The 19,139-nt window shown below is 38.2% G+C and overlaps 1 protein-coding gene across 2 annotated transcripts in view; it reads right to left on the bottom strand.

Moving 5' to 3' along the window:
* Positions 1–19,139, bottom strand: part of Abd-B (Homeobox protein abdominal B) — a 328,595-nt gene that overhangs the window by 73,993 nt on the left and 235,463 nt on the right. For both annotated transcript variants that reach the window (XM_083110535.1, XM_083110536.1), the window contains one exon: positions 18,171–18,251. The gene's annotated coding sequence lies outside the window, so the exon portion shown is untranslated. Of the gene's footprint in view, positions 1–18,170; positions 18,252–19,139 lie in introns of those variants that run through there.

Below are 19,139 nucleotides of genomic sequence, written 5' to 3'. Positions count from 1 at the left end.
TCCAGGAACTTTTTCCGGTTCAATTTAAATACGGTCCAGGAACCTTTTTCCGGTTCAATTTAAATACGGTCCAGGAACGTTTTTCCGGTTCAATTTAAATGCAGTTCAGGAACTTTTTCCGGATCAATTTAAATACGGTCCAGGAACTTTTTCCGGTTCAATTTAAATACGGTCCAGGAACCTTTTTCCGGATCAATTTAAATACGGTCCAGGAACTTTTTCCGGTTCAATTTAAATACGGTCCAGGAACTTTTTCCGGATCAATTTAAATACGGTCCAGGAACCTTTTTCCGGATCAATTTAAATACGGTCCAGGAACCTTTTTCCGGTTCAATTTAAATACGGTCCAGGAACTTTTTCCGGATCAATTTAAATACGGTCCAGGAACCTTTTTCTGGATCAATTTAAATACGGTCCAGGAACTTTTTCCGGTTCAATTTAAATACGGTCCAGGAACCTTTTTCCGGATCAATTTAAATACGGTCCAGGAACTTTTTCCGGATCAATTTAAATACGGTCCAGGAACTTTTTCCGGTTCAATTTAAATACGGTCCAGGAACTTTTTCCGGATCAATTTAAATACGGTCCAGGAACCTTTTTCTGGATCAATTTAAATACGGTCCAGGAACTTTTTCCGGTTCAATTTAAATACGGTCCAGGAACCTTTTTCCGGTTCAATTTAAATACGGTCCAGGAACGTTTTTCCGGTTCAATTTAAATGCAGTTCAGGAACTTTTTCCGGATCAATTTAAATACGGTCCAGGAACTTTTTCCGGTTCAATTTAAATACGGTCCAGGAACCTTTTTCCGGTTCAATTTAAATACGGTCCAGGAACGTTTTTCCGGTTCAATTTAAATGCAGTTCAGGAACTTTTTCCGGATCAATTTAAATACGGTCCAGGAACTTTTTCCGGTTCAATTTAAATACGGTCCAGGAACTTTTTCCGGATCAATTTAAATACGGTCCAGGAACTTTTTCCGGTTCAATTTAAATACGGTCCAGGAACTTTTTCCGGATCAATTTAAATACGGTCCAGGAACCTTTTTCCGGATCAATTTAAATACGGTCCAGGAACCTTTTTCCGGTTCAATTTAAATACGGTCCAGGAACTTTTTCCGGATCAATTTAAATACGGTCCAGGAACCTTTTTCTGGATCAATTTAAATACGGTCCAGGAACTTTTTCCGGTTCAATTTAAATACGGTCCAGGAACCTTTTTCCGGATCAATTTAAATACGGTCCAGGAACTTTTTCCGGATCAATTTAAATACGGTCCAGGAACTTTTTCCGGTTCAATTTAAATACGGTCCAGGAACTTTTTCCGGATCAATTTAAATACGGTCCAGGAACCTTTTTCTGGATCAATTTAAATACGGTCCAGGAACTTTTTCCGGTTCAATTTAAATACGGTCCAGGAACCTTTTTCCGGTTCAATTTAAATACGGTCCAGGAACGTTTTTCCGGTTCAATTTAAATGCAGTTCAGGAACTTTTTCCGGATCTATTTAAATACGGTCCAGGAACTTTTTCCGGTTCAATTTAAATACGGTCCAGGAACCTTTTTCCGGTTCAATTTAAATACGGTCCAGGAACGTTTTTCCGGTTCAATTTAAATTCAGTTCAGGAACTTTTTCCGGATCAATTTAAATACGGTCCAGGAACTTTTTCCGGTTCAATTTAAATACGGTCCAGGAACTTTTTCCGGATCAATTTAAATACGGTCCAGGAACTTTTTCCGGTTCAATTTAAATACGGTCCAGGAACTTTTTCCGGATCAATTTAAATACGGTCCAGGAACCTTTTTCCGGATCAATTTAAATACGGTCCAGGAACCTTTTTCCGGTTCAATTTAAATACGGTCCAGGAACTTTTTCCGGATCAATTTAAATACGGTCCAGGAACCTTTTTCTGGATCAATTTAAATACGGTCCAGGAACTTTTTCCGGTTCAATTTAAATACGGTCCAGGAACCTTTTTCCGGATCAATTTAAATACGGTCCAGGAACTTTTTCCGGATCAATTTAAATACGGTCCAGGAACTTTTTCCGGTTCAATTTAAATACGGTCCAGGAACTTTTTCCGGTTCAATTTAAATACGGTCCAGGAACCTTTTTCCGGTTCAATTTAAATACGGTCCAGGAACCTTTTTCCGGATCAATTTAAATACGGTCCAGGAACTTTTTCCGGATCAATTTAAATGCGGTCCAGGAACCTTTTTCTGGGTCAATTTACATAGGTCCAGGAACCTTTTTTCAATGAAACAGAACGCAATTTGGACCGAATTTAAAGGTTCCGGTCCTGTTAAGGAACCAAATAGAACCCATTAGAATGTATGGCTTCCAGGATCTTTAAGAACCCTGCAAGAGAGCATTCATTCACTGGGCATTGGCGACCACCAGACAGAAGCGACACGATGCACGGTATTGGGAAAACAGCCCAGTCCGAGTGACACATATGTGGTGCTTGTCGCGTCACATCGGTATGAAAGCGTGCATTTATTTCTGTAGGTTCGTTTCCAAGAATCACCTCGCACACCCTAACCACTAGCAAAAACCTCTCGGTAGTCCCTAACACTGATCGTAAATTAAGCGTCAGTGTTGCCAACTTGGGGGAAAACGGCAAAATATCGATGGGGAGCATATTGCCGTCGCTTTTCCTGTAAAGTGCATTTTACCGGCCGCGAGACGACGCGGTTTGGGGGAAGTCAATAAAACATGGAATGAACAGGCTATAAAGACCGGGAAAGTGTTTCCACGGGACCCAAGGTTGAGCGAGAGAGTCATGGGAGGGACCTAGTTGGGATTGGATGGACGTGTGACATTCGGAGAAATGTCATTAGCAGTGATTGACAAAGTTATGCCACGAATAAATTGTCAACTGCTCGGTGTATCCTTATTCTTACATGGGACCCTTTGAATCATAGGCGTGCGCACGGGGGCAAGGGGGGACAAGTGCCCCCTCTAATCATGGGCGTCCCTAGATTTTTATTCACTGAGGCTCAAGCAAGGTATTTTTCCATGGGGAATATTACCCCGATAATAGTGTTGCCCCCTCAAAAAACACATCCTCAATTTGAAAATATTGCATTTCTGCATCCTCATTATAATAATTAATGTAAATTATTATGACTGAAATCTAACTTTACGTGTGAAAATGTACTTTTAGCTTGACATTCTGTTTCCAAATGGAGCTGTGGCCATCCTTGCTCCCCTTCCAGACGTCCATGCCCCTATATTATTATCTTTTCACCTAGAAATTTAGGATAGAGGAATCTTATCGCCGTTATTAAACGATTTAAAGAAAATGAAGTATTTCAAGCCAATGAAAGTTCAAAGCAACTACGGGGAAAGGGATGCAGTGGCGCAACCACTGGGGGGGCAGAGGGCATTGGCCCACATCCTTGGACGGATGTAGCAGGACAAAAGGATACTCAAGATGGAATTAGTTTTCACGTCTTTCTTGCATTATTTCTTCCAAATGGCCAAGAGCACCTGCAGGGAGCACAGAGCTGCAATTGTCCCCTCGATTTCAAATTTTATACAAACAAACATACTTTCGTAAAGTCTGCTTTTCTTGCAGTCTTGCCAAGTTCAGAACCATAGGGATTGGCGGGAGTTGGCCCTGGAAGCCGAAAGATTTAAACAAAAAAACAAAAAATGTAAATAGAATGCCATGGCGATCCATGACAATTTTACATCCATTATTAAATCAATATTGTTTTCATTTTGCTAACATTTGGATATGCAAATTTTCTTGCCCGCTTCGCTCGCAATTTCTTATCTGTAACGCATTGTAAATTATCAGGGAGAGCAGTACTGCTGCTAAACGGATTTCTCTTTACATGAACAATTGTTTGGAGGAAAAGTAGCGCGCACATTTGAGAGACAATTTATATAATTTTTGCTGTTGGTTTGTTATGAGAGAGTTGTTCCACACGAAACAAGAAAAAACGTGCTTATTCCACGCGAGACGAGACCAAAATGACGTAAGGCGGAAACGAGAGAGAGTTGTTCCACTGGAAACGTGAAAATACGTGCTTATTCCACGCGAGACGAGACCAAAATGACGTAAGGCTGAAACGAGAGAGTTCTTCCACACGAAACGAGAAAATACGTGTTTCTTCCACGCGAGACGAGACCAAAATGACGTAAGGTGGAAACGAGAGATATCTTCTACACGAAACGTGAAAATACTCGCTTATTCCACGCGAGACGAGACCAATATGACGTAAGGCGGGAACGAGAGAGGTCATCCACACGAGACGAGAAAGATACGTGCTTCTTCCACTGCAAACGAGACAGCGACTGATTCGAGACCAGCACGAGACGTTACGAGAACGAGATTTGTATTCCACCCAAGACGAGGACGATACGAGAGAACAGGGCGGTTCCTCAACGTCGTAAAGGACAATTCAACTAGAACATATCGACCAAAACGTAAGTGTTTCATGTCTCTTCTTGTTATTGCCGTATCTTTCCCATTAAATAAAACGAGAGGAATTTTAAAGAGCAATTAAAGATCATGTGTACAGCCCATTAAAGACGATGCACTGACCTGCCACAAGGAAGAAAACGTTATCCACAATACGATTCCCCGTATTTCCACGCGCCGAAAGATTTTAGTACCAAGCAAAAGTCGTGCAGGACCGTTTACAACCGAACACTCAAGAAAGTTGCGTATATTTTTACACACATCCCATAAGCGAAAATCGTGAAGATATAAAGAACACTGTTCTTAAATTGATGCCAACTTCTGTTCCGCATAGTACATTCTGAGAGCGGCATTGTCGAAGTCTAACGAAGCTGTGGCGCTTTAACCCAAAGTTTGCATTATACACACAAGACCTCAAATTGCGTCAACTGGCACAAATATGTTGAGTCCAGTTACACATGAAATTGCATTAACTGCTAAATATGTACTTTTGGTGCATCCACAGAAAAATGCATCAAAGGGTACTTTAAGCAGCTGCTGATCCGTGCGATGCAGCCGATCTCGTTCGCAGAGTGGTTAGCGCAGCGTGCCATGATCTCACGAGTTCAGGGTTCGAATCCTAGGCGTGGGTGTTCCCTGTAAGTGTCTCTTCATCACTCATCCTCATCCTCATTAGCCAAAACTGGCCGAAAAATAAAGTAAAATAAATCAAATCAGTCAGAAAGCCATGTGATGCACTAAAATGCATCAATAGAGAAGATCAGAACTCGAAATGCACAATTTGAGATTGCTCCACTTTTAGTGCATCAATTGACACAGTTAAAGATGTATTCTTAAATGATCGTGTCAGTTGATGCATTTTAATGCATCACACGGAACAACAGTGAATAAAGCTTGACGTATCATTTTTAGTTTATACACTTTAATGTGTTATTGTAGTGGGAAAAAACGGGCATATTTGTGTCAATTGACAGTTTTTGTATTCAGTGTGTAATGTTACCTCATCATAACATTAGCAAAAAGTGGCAAAAAATCGACGTAAAACATCAAAAATTAGAATATTTTAAAATTAGTAGTTTAAGAAGTGAAGAACAGATGGCGCTGTGTGCGGTAATTCAGTTGCTACTTCTGTTTGAGTATGCTATCGAGCTTTATTTTCGATCTAGTTCCAAGTGAGAAAATAGTGTTTCGTTTCTGTATAATGCTTCTTTCTCTGTCACTTTCTCCAAATCTCCATCTTTCTTACACTATATATTATCCAAAGACTCATCGCGATAGATATGTGCAACTAAATTGCTAAATTCTCTAAAACCGATATATAAAATAATGAATTTGTCTGCATTTATCTCTTCGGGAAAATAAAATATCGTCTCATTTTGCACCAGAACCCCAAACGTGTCGATTGACACATATATTTTGACTCTAATAACACATTAACGTGCATAAACTGCAAATGATGCACTTTTTGGTGTCAAAATACACAGAAATGCATAAAAGGGCACTTTTATCAGCTGGTGTTTCGTGTGATGCACTAAAATGCATCAATTGGGAAGATCAGACAAGATCATTTCAAAGATAACAAAATTCCACATTTAGCTGTGTCAATTGATGCATTAATAGTAAAATATATATCATATATTTCTGTGTGTGTGTATGTGTGTGTAAGAGAGAGAGGGGAGATTGTACAATTATCTCAAAATGTGTAGGAAATGTTTCATCTACAGGAGGAATAGGCTATTCTAATTCCTGTTATATATGCCATGTACGTACACCAAACAGCAAAAGTAACAGTATGCAAATTGTCCATCGCCATTTTCATTCGCTCTGTTTAACACAATGTGATGATCATTTTACGCATGTAAAACATCAATAAGCAGAGGACATCTGTCTCGCAGCATCGCAACTTCATTCCTTAATAGAACACAATATATAGAAAGAAAAATTATAATAGTGATGTACAATTTGCCTACTATTGTCTTTGCCGTTGGCTGTACACACACACACACACAAATACACACATATATATGTATCTGGGTGGGTGAGTTTTTATAATTTACACTGCCACACAACCGTAAAAATAATGAACATGACCATTTTTTAAAGTAGGCCATTATATAGTTAACATAATGTAATTTTAATGATTCAGTTTTTTAAAACATATTTATGATGCAGGCAATTGCAGTTTGTAATCATTTTAATGTCTGATAAATTATTCAATTTTTTTTTAAAAAAATACGATTAACAGATAGACCTGTAAATTTTTACTAAAAATTTGTAAATTTTACGGTTTTACACCGTTATTTCCCCAGTATATTTTTAACAGTGCTGTTGCACCTAAAATTGAAAGAGATATTTCGAATTCACCAATGAATATATTCAATCCATTCGTACTGGATGATTTGTGGATGAGGCGTATTGGAAAGTGAGGGATGCTTTTCAGAGGAAGAACCCCCTTCGAGAAGGGAAGGGGGTGGCCAGAGCGGAGGACCAAGACTGGAGAGAAGATACTGGAAGAAAAAAAAAAACTAAATCCAACCCTTTGTCGACGCCGAAGACGGAAACAGTGTTTATTTTGATACTGCGGGCTTCGAGCTGGGAAGTCTTGATATAAACATAGGCCATGCCAGGCCCCCTCCCACACATATGGGGCTTCCTTCAACAGTCCCCGCCCCCTTTTCTGGGGGAGGGGGGCCTGCTCTTTGATCTCGAAGTGAGCTGCCGACACGAAACATTCTACCCTTCATGATGAAAAGTATGTCATACTTTAAACAAGATACACACGCACGTTTTCGAACAAATTGTATATGTTATGTGTTAAAAGTTACAGATCACACACACACAAGATGGCCGTCCCTTGAGTTTCACTGTAAAAACAAGCTTGCATGCTAATGTGATATTATTCTGTAGAAAATGTACAGCCATGTACGACCACGGAAAAAATCTTTAATGTAAAGAACTGTATCCGCTTTGTTATTAATAATATTATCATTACTTACATGTCCCAAAATGAAGATCTTTGGTTTAGTACAACGCAGTACGGAGAACTAGAAATGCATCAAGTGACGCAGTTAAAGTCTAAATTTTTGTTTCTTTGGAGTGATTGTATTTGATCGTCTCAAGTGATGTATTTTAGTGCATCATACGGACCAGCAGCTGATAAAAGAACAGTTTGATGCATTTCTGCATGTATTTTGATGCACCAATAATGCATCATTAGTAGTTGATGAACGTTTAATTCTCACTGTGTACTTTATATATTTGTGAACTACAATGCAAAGGATTGAATGGACTTTATTAATATAATATTAATAAACTAATTATAGTATTATCATCAGTTATATGTTCGAGCATCGTTCGGATCGTTAGTTCGAATCGTGAATGAGGCTTGAAAGTGTCATTGTGTGTGTCTCATCATTGTCAGTGGCGTCCATGGGGGCCTAGCCCAGCCAATAATATATTGTGCTACAGTATTATGATTGTTAAAATTATGTATTTTCTATTTTTAGTTGTGGATTGCTTATTGAAATATGTAAATAACAGATTTTAATAAAAATAAATAAGCATACATTGTTGGTGTGCTATAATATCCTGATACATGGAGGGAAGGATTTATGAAATGTTTTTTTTTCGCGCGATTAATTTATAAATTTATAAATTTCGAACATGAAATTTGTTCGCATTTGTAATACAGATATGTCCCAATTGTAAATTTTTTCGTGCACTGTAGAAATCATGGTCCAAGAGTGTCTAATTGCTTGTCACTGCCATCCAATTACCTTTTAAAAAAGACTGATCGTTTTCAAAGAATTAACGGTCATTACATAATGAACCTATTTAGTGTCATTGTTAATGGTTCATGTTTTATATACATATAGCTATTAGCTGATTGTCCGGCGTTGCCCGGGTAATTATTCATCCCAATCTTCTATTAGACAGGAATATTCTAACTATAGTGTAAAATGAACTTGGAGTTGAACAGCATTGGGAGTCACTATTCACCTCAGCGGGCCCGAAAACTATGGATTCCACACTAATATCGGTCGTTTTCGATTATTTTTACATGTTCCCCCTTCCCACCCCCACCCCTAGGGGTGTTTTGGAGTTGAACGGCATTGGGAAAGTCACTATTCATCTTAGCGACCGCGAAAACTATGGATTCCACATTAATATCGGTCGTTTTACATGTCACCCCCTTCCCACCCCCACCCCTAGGGGTGCCAGGGGTGTCTTACCCCCACAGTATTTCTTTCCCGATTGTAAGTTATATGTGTACAAAGTTTGGTCATCGTGAATGTCACCAATTAGCTTAGCGACTCCGAAAACTATGGATTCGACACTAATCTAGGTCATTTTTTACATTTCATTCCCCCCCTTTCACCCCCCCCCATGCCGATAGGTGATGAACGGTATTCGGAGTGTCACTGTTCATCTTGGCGACCCCGAAAACTATTTATTCCACACTAATATCGGTCGTTTTCGATTATTTTTACATGTCACCCCCTTCCCACACCCACCCCTAGGGGTGCCAGGGGTGTCTTTTCCCCACAGTATTTCTTTCGAGATTGCAAGTGATATGTGTAGCAAGTTTGGTTGAAATCGCTCCAGGCGTTCGAGAGTTATGCCGGAACAAACACACACACATACATCCAATTTTATATATTAGACTCGCGCACTTTCGACGTGGCCTGTGGCCACGTCTCGTGCGCTCGCCGACGTGGTTCGCTTATTTGGAAAGTTTTGAACGTAAATTTATGTGTGTATGCGCTGTAATATGTACAAATAATCAAAATATTATTGGTTTCTTTCTTAATAATAAGCTGGGTAAGTAATAACAGTTTCAGGATAGTTCGTTAGATGTTTTATGTAAACGAATTCAATAGCGACACTAAATTGGAAAAGTAACATTTTACTTCTGTAGTCAGTTTTACATTTTTAAACATAATTGAAATAAAGAAATGTTTTCCTTCATTCTTCGCAAATTTCTATCTCTCCTCTGCAATGCATTCTGATGCTCACATTTTAAAATTCGAAAACTCTAATACTGTGCACAAAGTGGACTTAAAACACCAAATCAATCAATCAATCAATCAATCGAAAACTCTAGCATAATTCCCTTACAGTAGCATTCGGGGTGAAAATAAACTTTCTTAAAGTTCCCTAGCAACGTCCGTTTCCATGGTGAACAACAAGCACGGCAAGCTCTAAGGAATTGCATGTCATTATACCCCCTAAACATTTAGTTGAAACAAGCACGATGCAGATATTTACGCATTGAGTATAACAATATATACGTAATTGTATCTGGGCTGAAACTCCTTATTATGTAGATGTCACCCTTATTTGAGCCACCTTTTCAAAGCCAGGAGTTGATTCATCTGTGTGTTGTAGATCTGTAAGAAATATAATGTATCTCGACAATTAAGAATTGAAGGAAACAATGTGTGCTGCTAAAGAAATGGCCGTGGCAACGGTTGCTAAGGACGTGAGAAAAGGGCATTTTCACCCTTAAGGAAGGGCCGATTGAGAGATTTTTGAATTTTCTCGGCCTTTTGGGACGATTTCATGGGGGGTCGTAATCGGGCATTTTTCGCCTCCGGGGCTTCCTTCATGGAGAACATTTATGTCAGTGAGTGGTGGGATTGGGGCTATATATATATTGGATATATACAGGGTGAATCACCTAAAATTACCACCAGAAATATTCCGTGAACAACAAGAGGGGCTCATGAAATTAGTAAGGAAGTACGATTTTCAACACAAACTTATTTTTTTTCTAATGAAAACCCCATTTTATTTGAGCTCAAATCAAAATACGGAAAAATTCATTAAGAATGGCGTTTGTTACATTGTAATACGTCGATTAGTTCTCAAGTAATTGTAACGTGAAGTTGAGCGTGAAGGCGCATCCCCACTATGCCTGTCGGTAGAGGCCAGCGCAAATGCCGTCGTGCATACAGCCCTCACGGTTGTGCTGCAGTTTTCCTACATCTCGGCCTTTTCACAGTTTGAAAATACGATTTTCTCAGAAACAGTTCTGACGTACTATCACAAAAGTGTGGTTAATCAGTGTACTTTGTTACGGCCTTCCTTTATTCGATAAATCAATTAGAAAGAAAGAAAAATGTATAATGTGCAAAGTGTAACAGTTGAAAACCTAAAGATTTGTCATGACTAGTGCTCGGAAGTTGAGGAAAAATCCTTTTTTTTTTTCCTAGTGTCCGAAGACGAGGCCCAACATAATATATCTTAATTTTGGGTCATTGTAGGCCAGAAAAAGGTGGGTTGGGTTTTATTTGTCCTTTTTCGCCTTTTTCTGCGTTTTTTGGCTTATTGGTCCTTTTTTAACCTTTTTTTTTAGGTCTTAACGGCTTTTTTTGCAACTTCACCTTCTTTCGACTACGTTTTTACTGCCCATTTTCAATTCGAATCATCATCAGTTCATCACCTCTTAAACATCCTTTCTGTAGTAAAGAAATAAAAAAATAATAAATAAATATATTTTTGGACGACTGAAGCATGTACGGTACAAGGTCCTTTAACGGTAACTTGTCTGGAAGGTCGCGCTGTAAGCAGTGATGTGCCGTATACTATAAGTTTACATCTACATGCGTTGTCTACACGCAATCTACGCGTAAATTACATTGGGTTGTAGTTTACATAGACTACGTAGACAATCTAAAGTGCATTAAAATTAATTTTCAAGGGTTTCATGAAAGGAAAGTGACATTTTCAACTATATTGGTTCCTAACGAAATGAAAAGAATCCTATTTACAACAAAATGTCTCTTCTTTTCTATCATCAACTATGGAAGAAGATAAATAGTATGCAAAACACAACAACAGATGGCAGTCGTGAGGCGAGAGTGGTCTTTTTCCCATGAAACACTAGAATATTTCCTATGTTAGGTTTTTTCCTAGGTGAGAAATTGTTCGAATTTGGAAGAAAGAGTATCAAAAGTTCTCTTCACACATCAGCAACTGATACGTAGTATAATTTCCTTTTAATTCCACGGCGCGCTTTGCTAAGTTATCACCTTTCGCCATGATATTTTCATAGATTACGTAATCTACGTGTATAAAATAGTCTACGTGTAGAATGTAGACTATCGTTGTTTACGCGTAGACGCACATCACTGGCTGTAAGGGGCAACTTTCTCTCGTTCTGAAGCTTTCAGTTTTTTCGCACTGTGTGTTCCATACCACCAGAATTTTGTATTTTTTTATTCATTAAATATGTAATTAAAACTGAAGTTATTAATTAATTTGGATCACATTTATACGCCCTTTTTTCCGCTTTTAGGTCCTTTTTTTGATATTTTTAGGTCTTTTTATAGGTCTCTTTTTTTTGGCAATTTATAGGTCTTCAAGTTCCGAGCCCTAGGCATGACCAAACGAGAATAGCTGATTGTTCCGATGTACAAAACTTTTGACGTAAATGAATGAACACCAATTAAAAATTAGATAGATGCTAATGCACTAACCTTTATGTATGTAACTGATGGCAGAATGCTTAATATTTATGCTTTTTAATGTACAAATATTTGTTAACTCAGAAAGATGGATCACAAGCCTTTAGATAATTTGTCAAAGCTTACTTTGTATAGGTAAACTACACAATTTTACTGTAACACGCAGTTGTTGGAACGTAACTATCTTCCTAAGCACAATGCAGATGAGTAACATGTTTGTAACGACACACAAATTAATTTCTGAGAATGTTTGTTTCAAGCGTCAACTTCACGTTACAATTACTTGAGAACTACTCGACGTATTACAATGTCACAAACGCCATTCTTAATGAATTTTTCCGTACTTTCAAATGAGCTAAAAATAAAATGGGGTTTCCATTAGAAAAAACCTAAATTTGTGTTGAAAATTGTACTTCCTTAGGTAGTTGAACGTATTGTGTCCACTAATTTCATGAGCCCTTCTCATACCTTTATAACCGCGAAAGCAGTTTTCAATATTTATCGTTCTTCAAGAAATATTTCCGCTGGTAATTTTAGGTGACTATATGGTGCACGTAACTGTAATTGCTAATCATTATTTATCTTTATGCATGATAAAATATTCAAATTTTAATTTAAAAGTACTGTTGCGTCCAGTTTTTTAAAAAAATAACAGGCTGACTGTTAAATTTTAACGATAAAGTAGTGTAAACTTCACGGTAACAATGAAGAATTCTTGTGCATTCGAAAATCATATACACTGACATTACATCGAACTACATAAAGAAAACTAAATGCATCATATCGATTGATGCACTAAAGTGTGTTTTATGGCCTCTGCGAAGAATCAGATTCACAGTTTGATGATTTTTTGTGTATCGTAAAAGAAACACCAAAGTGCATCATAATATGATGCAAATGAGGGTTTCTTTCAGTCGATGCACTTAAACGTCTTGTCTGAGCATCATTGGTAAAGATGCAGGAAGATGTGTCAAAATACATCTCGACTGAAAGAAATCCTCACTTGCATCATGATGCACTTTGGTGTTTCCTTTACCACATTCAAAAAATGCATCAAACAGTGAATCTGATTCTTCGCAGAGGCCATAGAACTCACTTTAGTGAATCACTTAGTTTTCTGTGCGTATTGTGATAATAAGTTTGACTACTTCGATGATATTTTGGGAGGGTTGAACCCTCCCTCCCACTCAAGGGGAATACAATGGATTGAGCCACGAACCAAAAGATATTAGGAATCACGAATGCGTTCCATGGAGTCACGTTCACGCTACGTGGCGCACGTCACAGAGGCACGAATCGGGAACGAAATCCTAGCAGAGGGGAGAGATAACCTCTACAATAGTTCGTAGCTTAGCAGGAATAACACGGAAAACGCTTACGTGGAACAGTGCAGTACTTATCTTGCACCCACGCCATGCGAGTTCAGGTTTTATGGGATCCGCCGACCTTCGGAAACATGAGAGATCACGGTTTCCAAACCCAGTAAAGTTGTTTTTTCTTCACAATTCGAGTCACATCTTTAGCAACAAAACATTTCGCAATTTGTTTCCATGGAAATTTTATTTTACAATATTTACTTCAACAGTCAGTGGATCATTGTCGCACTCACACCACTTCTCTTGGCAGATTGAGCGTTTTTTTTTCGATTTTTTCCTGACAATTTATGTTTTGATTCTTCCATTTTCACTTTGCAAGTGTCATTTTGATTTTTTGATTATAGGTTATTCGTGAGATTACCTGAAATGTTTTGTTTGTTTTGACATATATATCGAACCCGGGACCCCTTGATTACAAGGCGACGACGCTATGATCTGAGTTCGAAAAGAATCCGCTGCTAAGGAGACTAGAAGCTTCCAGAACAGAAAAACGGATCGTATCTTAAAGATTCCACCCTCGTCTTTCGCAAACAACCCTCTCGACCCTCGCAATCAACAGCGACCCCTCGCTTTCAAAGCAAACACACCCCCACATGGCGGGCATAGTCCGTGCTCTCAGTAGCTTGGGGGATTCTTATATACAAGATCATCACTCGATCCTCTATGGTGAATATAGTCTCTAAGGATGGACAGGATTATGGACCAAAATGTTGGCGAGGTTATAATTTCCGATTCCTCATTGTTCCGTGGAAGATTTTTCCTCTTCTCCTATTAGACTGTTATGTAAGTAGACTGATTTATTTATATTTAATAATAGCTTAGGTAAAAGTTAAGAGAAGTTTGTGTTCGTTTTGTAAATACGTAGTTTTACAAATGTGTGCAATGACGAAAGTACGAAAACAATATGGGGTATTATGGTATGCACTCAGAGAACTAAATGCATCATATCGATTGATGCACCAGAATGCATCGATTGATGCACTAAAGTGTGTTTTATGGCTTCTTCAAAGAATCAAGATTCACATTTGATGCATTTGGGTGCATTTTTCTATGTCGTGAAAGAAACACCAAAGTGCATCATTTGATTCAAGTGAGGATTTTTTCAGTCGAGATGCACTTCGATCCATCAGTTGATGCGTTGTGATGCACCTTGATGCACCTTCCTGCATCTATTTTGATGATTCACTTAAACGTTTCTTCTGAGCTACATATACTCTGTAGCTCAGACGAAACGTTTAAGTGCATCGTCCAAAAAGATGCAGGAAGGTGCATCAAGGAACATCAACTGATGCACTGAAGTGCATCTCGACTGAAAGGAATCCTCACTTGAATCAAATGATGCACTTTGGTGTTTCTTTCACGACATACAAAAATGCACCCAAATGCATCAAATGTGAATCTGATTCTTTGAAGAAGCCATAACACACACTTTAGTGCATCAATCGATGCATTCTGGTACATCAAACGATATGATGCATTTACTTTTCTGTGTGTGGGGTCGCCAGAACGACTGCGAAAGGGGTTCAGGGCGAAAGTGAAATTTTAGCGGTTAATCAGTTTCGCGGTTTTTCCTTTCGCGCTTATTCCGGTTTTCAATTTTGGTTTCGCGATTAATCCGATTCGCTCTTCTTCCTCTCGCGTTTAATCCTGTGTTACATTTTGCGGTTATTCCAGCACCCCTTGCTATGTAGTGATATTAGGAAAATCACTGTGATTAAATTGTATGGCGAATCATGTAATTAACCCAGGAAAGGTTTATATATATATACTTGCATATATATATATATATATATATATATATATATATATATATATATATATAGCTAGGGCTAAGAACATCGTGAGCAAAGGCGTGAGGAGAGGGGGTCTTTTGGGTTCAACCCCCTCCGAAACACATTAAAGCATATAAAATGACCATCCTCTGTCTAACCTATTTTGTATTCAGAATATTTATAAATAACAAAACTCTGATTGTTTTAGACAGTGCAGATGAAGCAGATGTCTTATGTAAATATCCAGCTGAACTGTGTTGTAACGAAAAAAATTCTTAAACTCTAAATCCGCTGAAATAATTACACTTCAGCTCATGTATGGGGAAAATATCATCACACATTTCGAGTTTTTGCAAATCGGTATGGGTATACGGGATCGCGGAAATTTTGATTTTCGGATTGGAAAGAAAAATCTGCCCTTCGGGAATTTTATTCATGGAAATTTTTATTTTTGTCCCAAAAATCTACATTTACTTGGAAATTTCAGCTTTTTATTCCAGGTATGCCAAAAAAAAATAAAAAAATAGCACTTCAAGGTGAAAAAGTATGTTTCATTTGAAATTTCTACATACACACACACCATGCGCGGGGTATATTGTTATCACATTTTGTGCCCCCCCCCCCCCCCGAAATATGGACTAAGATAACAATCCAAGATTACCATCTGATTTCATCAGGCATATCAAGCTGATCCCTACTTGATTATTCACGTAGACAAACCTGTACTGCGCAGTTGCATGTATTCAGGATAATATTCAATATCTTTCCATTGTTTGAAGCGTTGAAACGAGGCGTTAAACAAAAAGGATTTAATCAAAGAGAGTTGTTTTCCTTATAGGCCTCTATACGAGAACGATGTTTATTAATCAAGATCGAGAACGAGACGAGACCGAGAATCCAACAAGTCTCGTCTCGTTTTCCTCTTTTCACTGTTTAGAGCCTAAAAGCTATCAAGTTATTGCCTTGAATAGGCCTATATATTTCCTAATTTATATCTGCAATAAATGGCATGTAGTCCGTTCAAACCATAAAAAGCACTGCAGTTTCAATAATTAATTTCTGTTATCTCGCGGCACTGCACTTTCGTTGCAACAAATACTGTACTATAGCGACATATTCGCCCTCTATGGCAGAAAACTCTTCTTCTGCCATTAAATTAATGCATATTACCAATTTTCTTTTTCCGTTTTCAACCGAACACACTGTTACAGGAACGTTTCTTTACGGTCAATATTTACTAATGAAACGTATTGACAGTAGAGATAGGTGATCTGTAACAGTATTTCTAATTGAAAACGATAGAAAACTGATACCACACATTAATTTTGGATCTGGAAACTAAGATACCATTAGAATTTAAAGCAAATGACTATCTGCGGGATTGTGCATACTGATATAGCACTATGCAAAACACTCACGCTCAACACCAGTGTGCAAGGATCCTAGTTGTGCAACACAATGGCCTTGTATATTATTCAATTTTATGGCTGAACGCATTATCATAAACCTTGTGTTTCCCCACACGAAAAAGATAAGCTGCAGGCCTGCCCTCTGTTGGTGGGGAACTGAAGCTACGGGTTATCAGATGCCACCTTCAATATTCAAAGGCATTATCTCTCGTGCTAATTATACCCTTGGAAGTGCAAGGGATACTTTCGTACCTTGCCGGCAGATGTCAGGTACGTAGTTCTCGTTTTTCGAGGAAGTTGGACATCCAATTTAGGAAATAAAAATGTACGTTTCTCTTTTATGTTCGGACAGTGAGGTCGAATTCAATCGTATATAATTGTAGGTCTGGTGCGAGATTCTTCTATGTACAGTGGAGGGGAAAGGGGGAATTCTTGTGAAGGAAGAAAACGTTGAAGGTAAATTGATTGTGTGTTGCTCAAGATAACCTTGTCTTCCACATACGTAAGTTGGTTGCGACAGTGGACGGAAGTGCGCATGCGCTGACTGGAAGAGTCCATTGGGAACATAGGGGGTGGGAGCTGTATGTGGAACGCAGACGAAGTAAATTCTAGGGATAGCCAAATCCGGATATCGGATAATTTTCTATCCGGATTTCAAATATCCGGATATCGGATAATTTTCTATCCGGATTTCAAATATCCGGATATCGGATAATTTTCTATCCGGATTTTAAATATCCGGATATCGGATAATTTTCTATCCGGATTTTAAATATCAGGATAGCGGATAATTTTCTATTCGGATTTTAAATATCCGGATATGGGATAATTTTCTATCCGGATTTTAAATATCAGGATATCGGATAATTTTCTATCAGGATTTTAAATATCCGGGTATCGGATAATTTTCTATCCGGATTTTAAATATCAGGATATCTGATAATTTTCTATGCGGATTTTAAATATCCGGATATCGGATAATTTTCTATGCTGATTTTAAATATGCAGATATCGGATAATTTCTATCCGAATTTTAAATATCCGGATATCCGAACTGTCCGTATTATTCAGCTATCCAAATTATCTGGATATCACACATCCAAATTATCCTGATATCCGCATTATCCGAAATGTCCGGACACCCGATGTTGTGCATTATCCGGAGAGTTTTGTCGTGTATCCGTTTTAGGGTTATCCACATACTCTTTTATTCGTCATCTTCTATTTCACTGCACGAATTTTCTACAAATCGTTAATCAAATCTGAACTATCTGGATATTCACATTATCTCCGCTGTATTAAGATTATCCGGATTTGATTTGATTTGATATTTGTTATCTACACACCAATCTTCACCATCATCGTGCACTTGAAACGAAGAAAGAGATGGATTTTCAGTATTATTCAATTATTTTTGGGGGGGGGCACGATTAAACGGGACTGTTTTGATTGAGAAAAATGCACTTAAGAAACCAAGACCAATAACCCCAAAAAATGCAAAGTGCATATAATTGTTTGTATACTTACAGAGTATACTTGTGAGTTTAGCATTGTCTTCATTGTCCCTCCTCCCCCCCCCCCACAAGAGTTTTCGTCAACGCCTGGTCGCTAGTCGGGACAGTGAGAGTACTAGTACATAGGCACACAATAACATTTAACGAAATTGGTTCTACGACTTTTGAACCACCCTGTTCTGCGAATACAAGCACCTACCTGTTAGAGAGCTTGAAGTGAATGTTTCTGTCCACGCCGAACACTTTGAAGCATTACAGGTAACTCATTGTCAAAATCATCCTGTAACAAAAGAAATAGAAAATTATGAGGCATTTAGAAGGAAATATTTGTTCTACAGAACTCTACCACACACCGTCTCTCTTTTCCACAAGAAAGATATAGGTAACTCATTACATTGTAATTAAAGATCTTCTAAAAATATAATCTATAACGTTAGCATAGGCTATTTAATTATATTTGTTTGAATATCAACTTCTTCAAGCAATATAGGCTATATTTGTGTTACTAAATATCATAAAATGAGAATAGAGGTAGTTTCTATAGCTCCTAAATGTGTAAGTACGTCTTGCATTGCCATCTAGCGGCAAAATTATGTCACAATTATTGTTAAATGTTAAGTCAATTTTCCCAGTGGCAATGAAATAATAGAAATAATATCAAGTTCTTTTTGCAATGTACTGATAATTAAGTTTCGTATTCCCCGTCTAAAGTATTATTTTGTTGCTCGATTGGTGACGTATTAGAACTGACTTAATGGAAAAACAAATCAGGACTATAGTAGTGCCGGCATGAGAACCGGTCTCCATTCACAGCGCAGAGCGGTCATTTTGACAAAATCCTGTTTTCTTGCTGGCTGCTTGGGGGAGGAGGGATTATAATGTCGCTTCTTGCCCAAAAAAGTTGGGAGGCAGCGGTAGGTATAATTGGCTGTTTTACCACAAGTTCCTTCGTAGGTAAACGCGGCAACAGAGGGCCACTGCCAAAAAGGCGCTCCCCTCGCCGGCTGTTACGGCGGTCTCACTATATGTTTATTGGTTCTTCCAAGAAACGAAGACTGAATCTTTTGCCCAACGGGCCAATTTCTCTAGGGGGCAACACTGCTTATGCCATATTATTTGGAGAAAAGAGACATATGTCTAAATAGAAATATAATCAGCACTTAAAAAA

This window comes from Lepisma saccharinum, chromosome 24 (genome assembly GCF_977018435.1).
Source record: "Lepisma saccharinum chromosome 24, izLepSacc3.1, whole genome shotgun sequence".
Classification (NCBI taxonomy): Eukaryota; Metazoa; Arthropoda; class Insecta; order Zygentoma; family Lepismatidae; genus Lepisma; species Lepisma saccharinum.
Note: the sequence above shows the minus strand (reverse complement) of the source record. Positions and strands in the feature narration are given on the sequence as shown.